General features: G+C 39.4%; 1 pseudogene; it reads right to left on the reverse strand.

The window, feature by feature from the left end:
* Nucleotides 1-14,084, reverse strand: part of LOC127841068 (anoctamin-7-like) — a 51,243-nt pseudogene that overhangs the window by 10,874 nt on the left and 26,285 nt on the right.

Consider the following 14,084-nt stretch of genomic DNA (forward strand, 5'->3'; position numbering starts at 1 on the left):
CATTCCAACGGAGTGAGCCATGGTCTGTTCGCAACGGGAACTGTCTTCCATATAAATAATGCCAATATTACCTCCCGAAGTGAACCACTGCTAGCAGCTATTTGCGTGTTACACAGTACTTGTGTTCTGACTTGCTCAGAGTTCGACTAGCGATAGCAACGACCTCCTCCTCTCCATTCTGCTTTTGTGACAGTGCGGCTGCAATGACCATGTCACTCGTGTCAGTGTCTAGGATAAAAGGTTCGCGAATATCCGGGTGGCTCAGAATTTCGGCTCCCATTAATTTCTGCTTCAATTACTCGAATCCGGTGTCAAACTTCACACCTTTCTCGGTAAGACGGTGTAGAGGTTTTGCTTGCACCGCAAACCGGTAAATGAAACGCCTGTGGTAACTACAGAATCCCAAGAACGAGCGTACATCACGCACACATCTGGGAATCGGCCAGGTACGTACGGCTTCAGTTTTCTTTGGGTCCGTACGTATCCCTTCTGCGGATTGTATGTACCCTCAGAATTCTACCTGTTCCGCAAACAGATGGCACTTATTAGGTTTCAGTTCATGTCCAACCTCCCTAAACCTTGATAGCACAGTACTCAGATTCATCAACATTTCGTAAAATGTTTTCCCTGTTAAAATCACGTCATCTAAATAAATAAAAAATATTTGCCAGTGTAAACCTGCTAACACTATCTCCATCAGACGTTCAAATGTTGCGGGTGCGTTGCATAGTTTCGTTTACCACCAACCGTGGGTGGATTGTTATTTCTGTGCTCGTTTTTCATTACCGGAATTCTTTTTGCAAATCATGTAAGGTTTTTGAGAGTGTTTTGATTTCATCACCAACGACTTACTTTCTGAAAGTATCCTCCGAAGTTGGTGTTGCCAACGAACTACTACTAACTGTTTTCTTTTCAGCCTTGCAGAATGCGTCCATTTCTACAGCATGCCTAACCGCATCATTGAGACTTATCGGGATTGATTGCTTGTTGCGAATACGTAACTCAGTGCTATACTTGTATATCCAAACTCAAATTATTTAGCAGAAACGTTTACATATATATTTTAAGTAAAAGTAACCATAACCCGATTTGCCCAAAATGTACTCTTGAGCTAAGTCTGCATATAAGAGGCAGACGCACAAAATACATAAAAACTAAATCAAAACTCAAATTATTTACTAAAAACTATTATATATTTTTGAAACAGTGACTTTGAAGTTTGCCAGACTGGCCCCAATGCAATCTGCAGTTATTGGGCATAAGCCAAGTTTATATTTTAGCTGTGCTCTGTGAAAAGGGGGTTTAATGCATGTGTGTTAAGTGTCCTCCAAGATTAACCTGTAGCAGTCCGCACAGGCTCATCAGGAACAATTTCCGCTTTTATGATATTTTGTGTTTAAATAAAATATCTTCTGAGCAAAAAGTGTCGTCCCTGATTAGCCTGTGTAGACTGCACATGCTAAACTGGGCGGACACTTCTAGCACATGCATTTAACCCCCTTTTTACAGAGCGAGGACCATTTTTATAATAGCTACCTTCACCTATACCTCACAGGCGATCCAAGCAAGTTTGCAATACACTAAGTTCCATTAAGATTGGTCAATGCAAATAAAGTCATTTAGTGGAAACTAAATAATTGCTTTTGTATTTTTAGTAACAATGACCTTTAACCCTCTGGCTTAAAATGCAATCCTAAGCCAGACATTTGTGCAAGGCTACCTTCATTACTTCCAAGGACGGTCCCAAGCCCACGCTGAAAAAGGAGGAGGGTTGGACGTAGGGCTAGCTACCCTACCCTGTTGAAACCTTATTGCTACAGAAACGCCAAACAGAATAACAACAGACATCACGGACGTGGAAGAAGGTGGACCTCAAGCTGGAGGACGTATGGCGCCGGACGATGAAAGTCAGTGTCAACTGGAAGCCATCAGGCCGAAGACCATCATCTCCACCTGGACCACTACCACCACCGGAACATAGAATGTCCGAACCATGTATGAGACCGGGAAGACAGCACAGGTTGCCGCAGAGAAGAGGAAGTTCAACCTCACCATCCTAGGGATCAGTGAATCAAGATGGACTGTCTCTGGGCAGAAGCGACTGACTTCCGGTGAGTTACTGTTGTTCTCGGGGCATGAGCAGGAGGATGCAACACACCCAGGGAGTAGCCCTAATGCTTTCCAAGTCGGAACAGAGAGCGCTCATCGGGTGGGAGGCACACGGACCTCGGATCATGACGGCCTCTTTCCTTTCAAAGAGGAAGAGGATCAACATGGACAAAATCCAGTGCTACGCCCCAACAAACGACAGTAAAGAGGATGAGAAGGACAACTTCTACAATAGACTGTCAACCATCATACAAGACAGACCAATAAGAAACATCATTATTCTAATGGGTGACTTCAACGCCAAGATCGGCAGTGACAACCGAGGATATGAAGAGATCATGGGAAAACAAGGGTTAGACGAGATGAACGACAACGGGGAGAGATTCGCCGACTTGTGCGCCACAAGTAACCTGGTCATCGGAGGGAGTGTTTTCCACCACAGAAGGATACACAAGGCAACTTGGGTGTCACCAGACCTGTCAACGGAGAACCCGATTGACCACTTGTGCATCGCAAGGAGTTTTCGTCGCTCTCTTCATGATGTACTTGTCAAGCGAGGAGCAGACGTGGCTGCGGACCATCATCTCATTGTCGCCCGATTGAAACTAAAGCTGAAGAAGAGTTGGACAGGGGGCCCAACCAACGCCGACGGTACAACACTGCCACTCTGAAAGACACCTGGAAGCAAGAAGAGTTCAAGGTCACTCTCTCCAACAAGTTCCAGGTCCTAGAGGAGCTGCTTGAAAAAGGGACGATAGAGCAGAATGGCAGAACGTGAAAGAAGCAGTGACTTCAACATGCCAAGAAGTACTGGGCCCCAAGTCTTACACCCACAAGGAGTGGATGACAGCAAAGACGCTTCAGAAAGTTGAGGAAAGACGAGAAAAGAAGGCAAGTGTAAACAACAGCAGAACAAGCGCCGCAAAAGTGAAAGCACAAAAAGAGTACATCGAAGCAAATAGGAGAGTCAAGCGAAGTATCAGAGAAGACAAGAGAAACTACCTAGAGACGCTTGCAACAGAGGCGGAAGAGGCAGCCTATCAGAACAGAACAAAAGATCTGTACTCCATCATCAAGAGATTAGCAGGAAAGTTTGCCAAGCCAGAGAGGCCAGTTAGGGACAAAAAAGGAGGAGTAATACCAGATGATGAAGCGCAGAAGAAGAGGTGGATTGAGCACTTCCAGGACCTACACAACAGGCCTGCCCCTGTGAACCCACCGGAGATTCTGCCAGCTACAAGCGATTTGCCAATCAAATGCTGCACTCCCACAAAGGAAGAGATCAGCAGAGCCATCAAACAATTGAAGAACGGCAAATCTGCAGGACCTGACAGCATACAGGCGGAAGCGCTTAAGGCTGACGTGGAGACCAGTGTGGACCTACTACACCCGCTCTTCAGCAAGATATGGGAAAAAGAAGAAATCCCAACAGAGTGGAAAGAGGGTTACCTCATCAAGCTTCCCAAGAAAGGCGACCTCAGTTCCTGCTCCAACAGCCGAGGAATCACGCTGTTATCCATCTCAGGAAAGGTGTTTTATCGCATCCTACTGAACCGAATGAAAGACGCAGTAGACCCGCATCTCCGTGACCAACAAGCAGGCTTCCGAAAGGAGAGATCGTGCACGGATCAGATCGCAACCCTGCGCATCATTCTGGGAACAATTCCTGGAGAGGAATTCGCCGTTGTATGTCAACTTTATTGACTATGAAAAGGCGTTCGACAGCGTTGACCGGGAGTCCCTCTGGAGACTTCTGAGACACTACGGAGTGCCAGAAAAGATCACCAACGTCATCAGGAAGTCTTATGAGGGAATGACCTGCTGAATTGTTCACGGCAGACAGCTCACGGATGCCTTTGAAGTGAGAACTGGTGTGAGGCAAGGCTGTTTACTCTCACCTTTCCTGTTCCTGCTGGCCATAGACTGGGTAATGAAGACATCAACGGAACAGAAGCGGAATGGAATTCAGTGGACACTCTGGGAACAGTTGGAAGACCTTGACTTTGCCGATGCTTTGGCTCTTCTCTCCCACACCCAACAACAGCTGCAGGAAAAGACAAACATGGTAGCGGACAACTCAGCTAGACTGGGCCTCACCATCAACAAAGCGAAGAGCAAGGTGTTCAGGACCAAAGCATCAAACAACACACCCATCACAGTCCAATGCGAGGCGCTTGAGGAGGTGGACAGCTTCACCTTACTCGGCAGCATTCTGGACAACCAGGGAGGAACAGATGCAGCTGTCAGAACCCGCATCGGTAAAGCACGAACAGTCTTCCATCAGCTGAAGAACATCTGGGGATCCAGCGTAATTGGCATCACCACCAAGATTAGGCTCTTCAATACCATTGTGAAATCTCTACTCCTCTATGGAGCAGAGATATGGAGAACCACTGTCACCACCATAAAGAAAATACAGATCTTCATCAACACCTGCCTCAGGAAGATCCTCAAGATCAGCTGGCCAGACAAGATCTCCAACGAAGAATTATGAAAAAGAACAAACCAGCAGCCAGTTGAAGAAGACATCCTTCAGAGACGTTGGAGGTGGATAGGCCACACCCTTCGCAAGCCTGCATCCAATACGACAAGGCAATCCCTCACATGGAACCCCTAAGGGTAAAGGAAGAGAGGTCGGCCTAGAAACACCTTGCGCCGTGACCTGGATGCAGATGCTCAGCAGATGGGCCAAACATGGGGGCAGATTGAGAGACTCGTCGAAAACCGAGACACCTAGAAGTAAATGGTAGGCGGCCTATGTCCCAGATGGGACCACAGGCGAAGATGATAATGACCTTATTACTTCACAGCAAAATCTCCCTCTTAACTCAGGTTCTTGAGCAGAAACTGTTTTTCTATTTTTAAGCAACATCGAACTTAATCTTGATCTTATTGGCTCAAAATGCAATCTCGAGCTAGCCGTTTATATAAACCACCAACAAACAAAATTTCAGAGCAATATCTCCATGAACACTTATGTTATTGATCGGATACTGATTCTTTAACAGAGACCTTTACAAGAAGTGCCCAAAATATATACCATGTTGTATCTCAATTTAAGCTCGTTTCATTCTTAAGGTTTCATCCCAAGTTGTATCTTCATGTTAGCTTGCATGGTATATCAAACGTTTCATCCAAGATTGGTTAATACAAACTGAAGTCATTGACTGGACACACCCTAGCCTGCCGAAACCTAATATCATAAGTGTTGAACACCTCGTAAATTTAATATTTTAAAATACAGATAATGTAATTCAGTAGTACTTACACATGTATAAAGAACAGAAATATTAAAAACTTTACCAGTAGTTATTATAAAGATAACCTTGTATTGTTCAACCCGTATAAAAGTTATTTTTTGTATCGGCAACTTGGAAATAAGAAGAATTGACCGCACATGATATCCATACATATGACTGATGTGCAATACCTTTAAAGCAAGGAAAGGTTTTCTTTGTTTATCAAGGTAATATGTAAGTGTTTATATGTGCAGTTCTTTTTTCAGCTGATTTAATACCTTTGAAACACAAGTTTCATTATTGCTTAATTAATCCCTCCAAACTGTGCTATATATAATTATGTTAAGATAATAAAGATTTGAGCACTTGATAGTGGGCTTAATACAACCGAACTTTGCTCCGGGAACATGGGGCTTAATGCATGTGCGTAACGTGTCATCCAAGATTAGCCTGTGAAGTTCACTCAAGCTAATCAGGGACGACAATTTCTGCATAAACTGGATGTTCGCTAATAGAGGCCTCCTTAAACATAAAATACCATAAAAGCAGAAAAAGTCCGAGATTAGCATGTGCGGACTGCATAGGCTAATCTGCGAGGACACTTAACGCACATGCATTAAGCCCAGTTTTTCAAGAGCTCAGATCAACTGTGTACCTCAAAAGCGATGACAAAGCCAAGACGGACAGCCAATAAATGCCAGAAGAACATGGTGTAGTAGCCGTCCTTGTCTCGGAATCCCTTGTACCTGGAAAAATAAAGGTTAACATTTTCAAACAATTGCAACAGAAGCACAATTGGATCATAAAAATCATCATATAATCGTCAAAATCACTATAACATCTTCTAAATCGATATAAAATGATCATGATTACTATTTTGACCTACCTGCATGGCTGACTAAGGGTCCCATTAGGGGCCAGTGCCAAGGTAAAGTTGGTGTACCCCTCAAGGTTCCAGTTATACTGGTATTTGTAGAGAAGTCTAGGCAAGAAATCTGATGTAAATGCGATTAGGAAAGCCTGCAAACACATATGGGCTAATAGGTACAAAGTATTAAATAGCTATGGAAAATATATAACGGTATATGCAGCTCCATTAATTGTATTCATTGGTAATATAAATAAGTCCTTATGAAACTAAACTAGATTACCATGAATGTTTATTGAAACTTAATATATGCTAAACAAGATGTTGCTTTCAATAAATAATAATGCCCTTGGTAGAAGCCATGTCAGAATCGATTTATTGGTCCATTTTAAATTTAATTACAGTATCAAAGCTTTTTAGTAAAAGGTATTTATTTTAGCCAAACCTTTAGTTTGGATTGACCAAGTTCGAAAGTAAGTCATTGTAAAGGTCAAAATGAGGTCAGGTGATGTGGGTGAGTCAATTGTGATAACATACATCACCCATGCTTTGCTGGAAGAAATACTCATGAATTTATGATGATATGCATCATTTAGGGTTAAGCAAAAATAAGGACCTTCTGAATAAGTCAAAGACCTAAAGTGGGTCCATGTCAAGGTCAAAATTGTTGACAGTGTTCATAGATAACATCCATTAAAGTATCTAAGCCTCGTAACAGGTATCAATGTTAGAGGAAATGATTTAGTTTGTGTTAAGCAAGATTTTGGACATTCTAAATTAGTTTTCAAGTCCAAAGGAAGGTCAACGTAAAGGTAAAAATGGGTCAGGTGATGCGGGTGTATTGAAATTACACGTCATTTATGGTTAACCTCTTACCAACAGATGAATGGACAAACCATATGCTATATGCCTTTTGGAATCATTGGACGACAGGGGCATACAAAGGCATATGATATTGTCTCCGTGGCCCAAGAAAAAAATGGTTTGGCATCTGATACCATCCTCTACACACATAAATGGACTCAGAATAGCACATCTGAAAATTAATTAATTATTTCGCGAATGTTTCCTACTATAATGAATTATTTCGAAACTGATGAAGCATAATGTAAACACACATAAAACATGTGTTTAAAGACAAGACTGGTTCCTACATTACTAATGACAGCTATCTGCGCCAGTCCATCCATAATGGAGAACCAGACACCAATGTTCTGCGCCCGATCAGCCACTGGTCTGCGGGTCTCACAGACAAACTTCTGGGAATCCAGCCGTATCTCCACCCAGTTGTTGAGAAGAGCAAACAAGGGAGCCAATGGGAAGGCTGCCACAAAGATTGTAATGAACCCAAACTGCAAAACTGCAAGAAAGACAAGATAACATGTGTTATTTTAGTAAAAGTAACCAAAAGACTAATAGAATTGAAGACATAAAACTCTAAACAACATAAATTATAACTGTTTTCGTTGATCACAATCCCTAAAAGATCTTATAGAAATGTGAATGTTTGAACATTTGTAAAAGACTAGTCAATTTAAGCACCTGATATTCTTAAGGATAATTAATCAATCAAAAGAAGGCTAAATATAAGTATGACATAATAGTGAAGATGTATTTATATACTTATGTTACCTCATGTGCAATATATTAAAACCAACCCTTTAGAAGTCCCCAGTTGGTTCCATCTCTAGAAGCTACGACAATCTCATTTAAACAACAAGATGCATTCTGTAAAAGCTAATGGCCTTATTGCTACAAAAAAACATTTTGAGGCTACAACCCACTCATTTTAAGGCTACAACACATCCATTTAAAGGTTCCAACCCACCCATTTCAAGGTATTCTGCAAACAGTCCCTCATTCTCTATGAGCTGGTAATCTTCCTCCCAACGTGACTGGACGCGAGATTTGTCAACCTTGATCTTCATACGATGAAAGAATGCCTTCACCTTCCTGACACACACAAAAATCAAATAAGACTCGCTCTGGGAAAACTGTGCATAACGCATATGCATAAAGTGTAGTCCCAGATTAGTGCGGTCCGCACAGTCTTATCTTGGATGACACTTTATGGCTAAACTAAACAAGCTAAAGAGAGACTTCCTTTAAAGGAAAATATCCATAAAAGCTGAAAGTGCTGTTTCTGATTAGGGTGTGCACGACACTGTACACACATGCATTAGGCCATGTTTTCCAAGATCGAGCTAAAATATTTTACCCCCTTATGTAACACAAATACCAAGCAAGTTGGTCAATATTTGAGAACTCTATTTGAGAAGTCTATAGCACAATATTATACAACTTGGTCCATTGTTGAGTTTTGACAAGCATTTTCAATGGTAACATTTGAATACTTGGATACTAAATGGAACACATTGTAACAAGCATTTCCATTAATCAACATTTACAGATAATAAACTATAAAGTAGCGTACGGTACAATAATTTCCTGTGCGTTGTTGATCATTTGCTTTCCAATCATGATGACAGACAACTGTTGGGCTAGCTCCACCAGGCATCCACCATTGTTACACTGTCAACAAACTTGAAATATAGTCCAATCATGATGACTGTTAACTGTTGGGCTAACTCCATTAGGCAGCACTCATTGTTACACTGTCAACATACATGAAATATAGTTGAGAAATAATGTTCCATTTAGTTTAGTCTGTCTTCCAATATTGAAATAATTATTGGAAGTGTAGGTGCATTTGAAATTGAATTATAATGGTATTAGCCAAAGTACACATGAGAATTACTTAATTTAAGTTAAAATTAATTTTTCGATAAAAATCCAATTATGAAAATTTTATCAAGACCAGGATTTTCAAAAGTCACCACCAATGTAAATATTTTAACTGTTATTCCTGCAAAATGTAATTGTTTATAACAGATGTACAAGTTGACTCGTTTTTATAATTTTGGAAATGGGTGGATTACAACACCTTTTTGGAACATTTGATTAAGCCAATAAACTGGTTATATGCATTTTTTGTCACTCTAAGCAAGTCTTGTATTTGGCGAAGAAAAACAGGTAGTATGAACAGTAAAGAAAAATAAATAAAACAACCACCAATCCCTACCTACGAATGGTAAGGAAAATGAATATTGTTCTATTTATAATTAGATCATTTATCTTTTTCCTTTTTGTCTTTTAAAATGTGTTTGTATGGAGTTTCATTTCAGAATTATTCTGCTTGTCCCATTCTGCAACCAATACCACACAGTTTTGAATAAGAAATGGCTAATAAACCATATTGTTGGTAATTGGGCTGGCATTTAAGTTATGAGTTTTGTTAACTTACTTCCTCACTCCTTATGCCAAAGAATGTCGTGTAGTGACCAGGGTATCCAACTAACCTTTAAAAAGAAGAACACTTGATGTAAGTTTAGTTGATAACAAGACATTGTGTCCATGGGACACTGATGTCCCCACATTGAACTTTTTACGTAAAATGCAACTCATGTAAAAAAAACAAGCTGTTTGTGGCCAAATTTGTCTTCTGACCTCTAAGTGTGACCTTATCGTTGAGATAAACAAGAAATACACAGGCCACTTTGTCTGCTCATGATTGTCATTAGTGGAGACACGTTTTACACACAAAAAGGGATCAGATTAGTCATTTGTGGCAATTAACATAGACTTTCATGATAAATGACAATGTTACAGTGCGGATATTGTTTCAACAAACTTGCTCTTCCTACTTGCCCTTGAACTAAGACTCTTCCTACTTACTTGCCCTTTAACTTACTGTCTTCCTACTTACTTGCCCTTGACTAACATGCCATTCTACTTACTTGCCCTTGAACCAAGACTCTTTCTACTTACATACCCTTGAACAAACATGCTCTTCCTACTTACTTGCCCTTGAAGAAAGCTATGTAGATGATGGATGAGTAGAAGTTGACAAACTGGAAGAGGAACACCTTGAAGGTCAGCTGGTCTTCAAACTCTGTCTGGGTACGGTGCATCTCTAGCAATAAATAGAGAGAATGTACTTAAATACTTAAGTAAAGTTTCTTCCCTTTAGTTAAGTTACTTCCCTTGTACATTCGAACTCGGTCTTGGTTCAATACATCTCTCAGCAATCATTGCCTATTGTGTGTGGACAAGGGGCCTTCTTCTGGGAAAACTGTGCTTAATGCATGTGCGTACGGTTTGGTTCCTGATTAGCCTGTGTAGTCCGCAATCTGGGGCGAAACTTTTCGTTGACATAGAATTTATATATTAAAGAAAGTCTCTTCTAAACGAAAATCCAGTCGGGCTGCGAAGACTTCGTGAAGAGCTAGGTATGACCTGGAAATAAACTCTGATATACACACATACACGAAAATCCAGTACAGACGGAACTGTAATCCACACAGGCAAATCGGGGACAAAACTTTGCGCAAATGCATTCAGCCCAGTTTTTTTCAGAATGCGGCTCATTCAAAGAACTCAGTTCTCATACATGAAAACTTTCATGGAATAAAGTGTATTTTGAAAAGATGTTTGCATAGAATGTTCTATTTATTTTTTCACAATTTTAGATAATGATAATGATGTTTATCATAACTATAAATCAATTTTATTTGAATAAAATGAATGCGTATAACTATAAACTTAAAACAAACCCACGATCTTTAAAACAAAATAATTAATAAAAAATTCCAAAATATAAATATAGCAATTATACTTTTCATAATGACCGCCACTTTTTCCCACACCCTCGAGAAAAATGTAACACTAAAGTACTCACCCCATTGTGTCATTTTCAATGCCAGTTTTTCATACAATCGCCCCAGGGCCATAATGCATAACAGATTGACAATGGCCGACGAGAAAGAGGCTATAAGCTGGGCCCGTGGACGTGTGCTAGCGTGTTGAAACAGTGGTTTGCTGACCAGCACTCTGTACACGATCACCGCGACGATGAATATCATCACTAGAGTCATCTGAAATATCACAACAACAATCAATATCACCACAAGCATCATCTGAAATACCACAGCAACAATTAATATTACCACTAGCGTCATATGAAATATCACGGCAACCATGAATATCATCACTAGTCATCTGAACTATAACATCAACGATGAACATCATCTCTAACGTCATCTTAAATATCTCAGCAACAATTAATATCACCACTCGCGTCACCTGAAATATTACATCAACAATAAATATCATCACTAGTGTCATCTGAAATATCCCATCAAAAATAAATATCATCATGAGTTTCATCTTGAATATCACAGCAACCATGAATATAATCACTAGAGTCGTCTTAAATATCACAGCAACCATGAATATCATCACTAGCGTCATCGGAAATATCACAGCATCAAATAATATCATCACTAGCGTCAACTGAAATATCAAAACAACAATTAATATCATCACTAGCATCATCTGAAATATCATAGCAACAATTAATATCACTACTAGCGTCATCTGAAATATCAGAGAAACATTTTATATCATCACTAGCATCAACGGTTACATCACAGCAACAATTAATATCGTCACAAGCGTCATCTGAAATGTTACATCAACAATAAATATAATCACTAGTGTCATCTGAAATATCACAGAAACAATCAATATCACCAAAAGCGTCACCTGAAATATCAAATCAACAATAAATGTCATCACTAGTGTCGTCTGAAATACGAATTTACATTAAACAAAACACAACTAGCGTATAAATGCCTGGTTACGTGAACTTTTTTTCATCTTTAAGGGAATGAGGATGGCGGCCTTTTTTATTGAAAAAGCGTCGTTTTGACTTAATAAGGAATTGGTGGTGTTGTTTTTTTGCTAACAAATACTTTAAAAATGAGAATACGATGTTTGCAATATCATAATTAAAATGTTTAACTTATTGAGCCGGATAGGCAAATTCACTGAATGTTGCACTTTATTTAATAGAATTGTGTTGAAATCCTTACCTTAACCCATGAATTATTATACACGATCTTACGCTATTCAACAATATTACGTTTACTATACAAGTTCTCACTCTATTCAACAACATTAAGTTTATTATACCAGGGGTCTATCCAACAACCTTTTGTGGAGATGAATGAATAAACCAAAAATACTTCTGAGGTGCGACAAACGACCACGACTTTGTTGAAATTGAAATAACAGAAACCAGATTTTATTAATCGTTGACTTGCTTATTCATGCATCTCCTAAACCATTGGCGCCAGAGATTACCATCTGACACACTTACCATGATGATAATGACAGCGATCCCAGACAGGATTCTGGGAAGGCGTTTGCGTGGTGGAAAGTACGGCTCCTTGACGCGGGTGATCGGGTTCTCCTCGTATGTAGGAGCCTTTGCAGCGTACTCAGGGCGCGGTCGCTCCTGTGAAATACCACGAGAACTGTGAAATACCACGGGAACTGTGAAATACCACGGGAACTGTTGTGTTAGCAATGAGACTTCATCTTGGAATATTGGGCCTAATGCATGTATGTAAAGTGTCGTCCCAGATTAACATCTGCAGTTCACACAGATTTATCTGGGACGACACTTTCCACCGTAACTAGATTTTTGTTTTAAAGAGACCTGCATTAAACTTAAAATACAATAAAAGCAGAAAAGGTCGTCCAAAATTAGCCTCTGAGGAATCTACAGGCTAATTTGGTAAAAACTTAACTCACATGAATTTAGCCCCGTTGTCCAAGAGCGAGGCTCAAATGCAGAGTGTTGACACTGTTAACAAAGATTTATATATACAAACTGGAATTGCATACAACTGGATTATGGTTTCATTTTAATGAAAAAAATAATTCTAAATGTATTCTGTTCTTTATTTGAGGAATAGTACATAAGAAATTTATTTGTATAAGTTCCTTTTTCGTGATAATACTGGCATACGTACACGATGGCTATACTAAGACAAACAAAGTTAACTATGTTTTTAAACAAAATACAAAATCCCAACAATACCATTTAAAATCCCACAATTTCTGATCTCAGTCAAAGGAATGTGTTACCCATGTTAAGGTACTGCCCCTTAGACAGAACATAATTACAGAAGTAGTAACTTACCTTAAGTATAGTGACATTTCTTTAATAGTTACTTAGCTTGAGTATATAAACATTCCTTTAGTGATTACTTCCCTTAAGAAGAGTAAAATTCATTTAGTAGTTACTTTCCTAAAGTAGTAATTTCCCTTTCTCAAAGTTACTTCCCTTTAGTTTCCCTTTTGTATTGTAACATTCCTTTAGTAATGACTTCCCTTTAGTAGTTACTTCCTTTTCTCAAAGTTACTTCCCTTTAGTTTCTCTTTTGTATTGTAACGTTCCTTTAGAAGTAACTTCCCTTAAGTATATACTTCCCTTAAGTATGGTAACAATCCTTTAGTAGTTACTTCCATTTAGTAGTTAATTTCCATCAGTAATAACTTCCCTTTAGTAGTTCCTTTTCTTTAGTAGTTAAACATCCCTTTAGTCGTAACTTCTCTTTAATAACTGACATTCATTTAGTAGTTACTTTCCTTTAGTAGAGTAACGTTCCTTTAGTAGTAACTTCCAATTAGTAGTTACTTCCCTTTGGTAGCAAGAGGTACCTGTATACTAATTATTTTTGGTGTGCAATTCTATACGCTCTCAAGACATGAACATCATTTATTTGAAGACATGATTATATATAGGGGCACTTGCCATTTCTTTATTTTAGAATATTTCTTTGTGCATGTGGTAGGGAAAACATTGTTGTTTTCTAGATATTCACTCTTTTGCTTGAATGTTGGAGACTACATAGGACTTTGACAGATGGAGGGAAACCCTTATAAACTGGAGATACTCCGGTTAACAGATGGCCGTAAAGCAGTGACCGTTGATTTGGGTCAAGTTCCTTCTTACATAT

This window comes from Dreissena polymorpha, chromosome 8 (genome assembly GCF_020536995.1).
Source record: "Dreissena polymorpha isolate Duluth1 chromosome 8, UMN_Dpol_1.0, whole genome shotgun sequence".
Taxonomy (NCBI): domain Eukaryota; kingdom Metazoa; phylum Mollusca; class Bivalvia; order Myida; family Dreissenidae; genus Dreissena; species Dreissena polymorpha.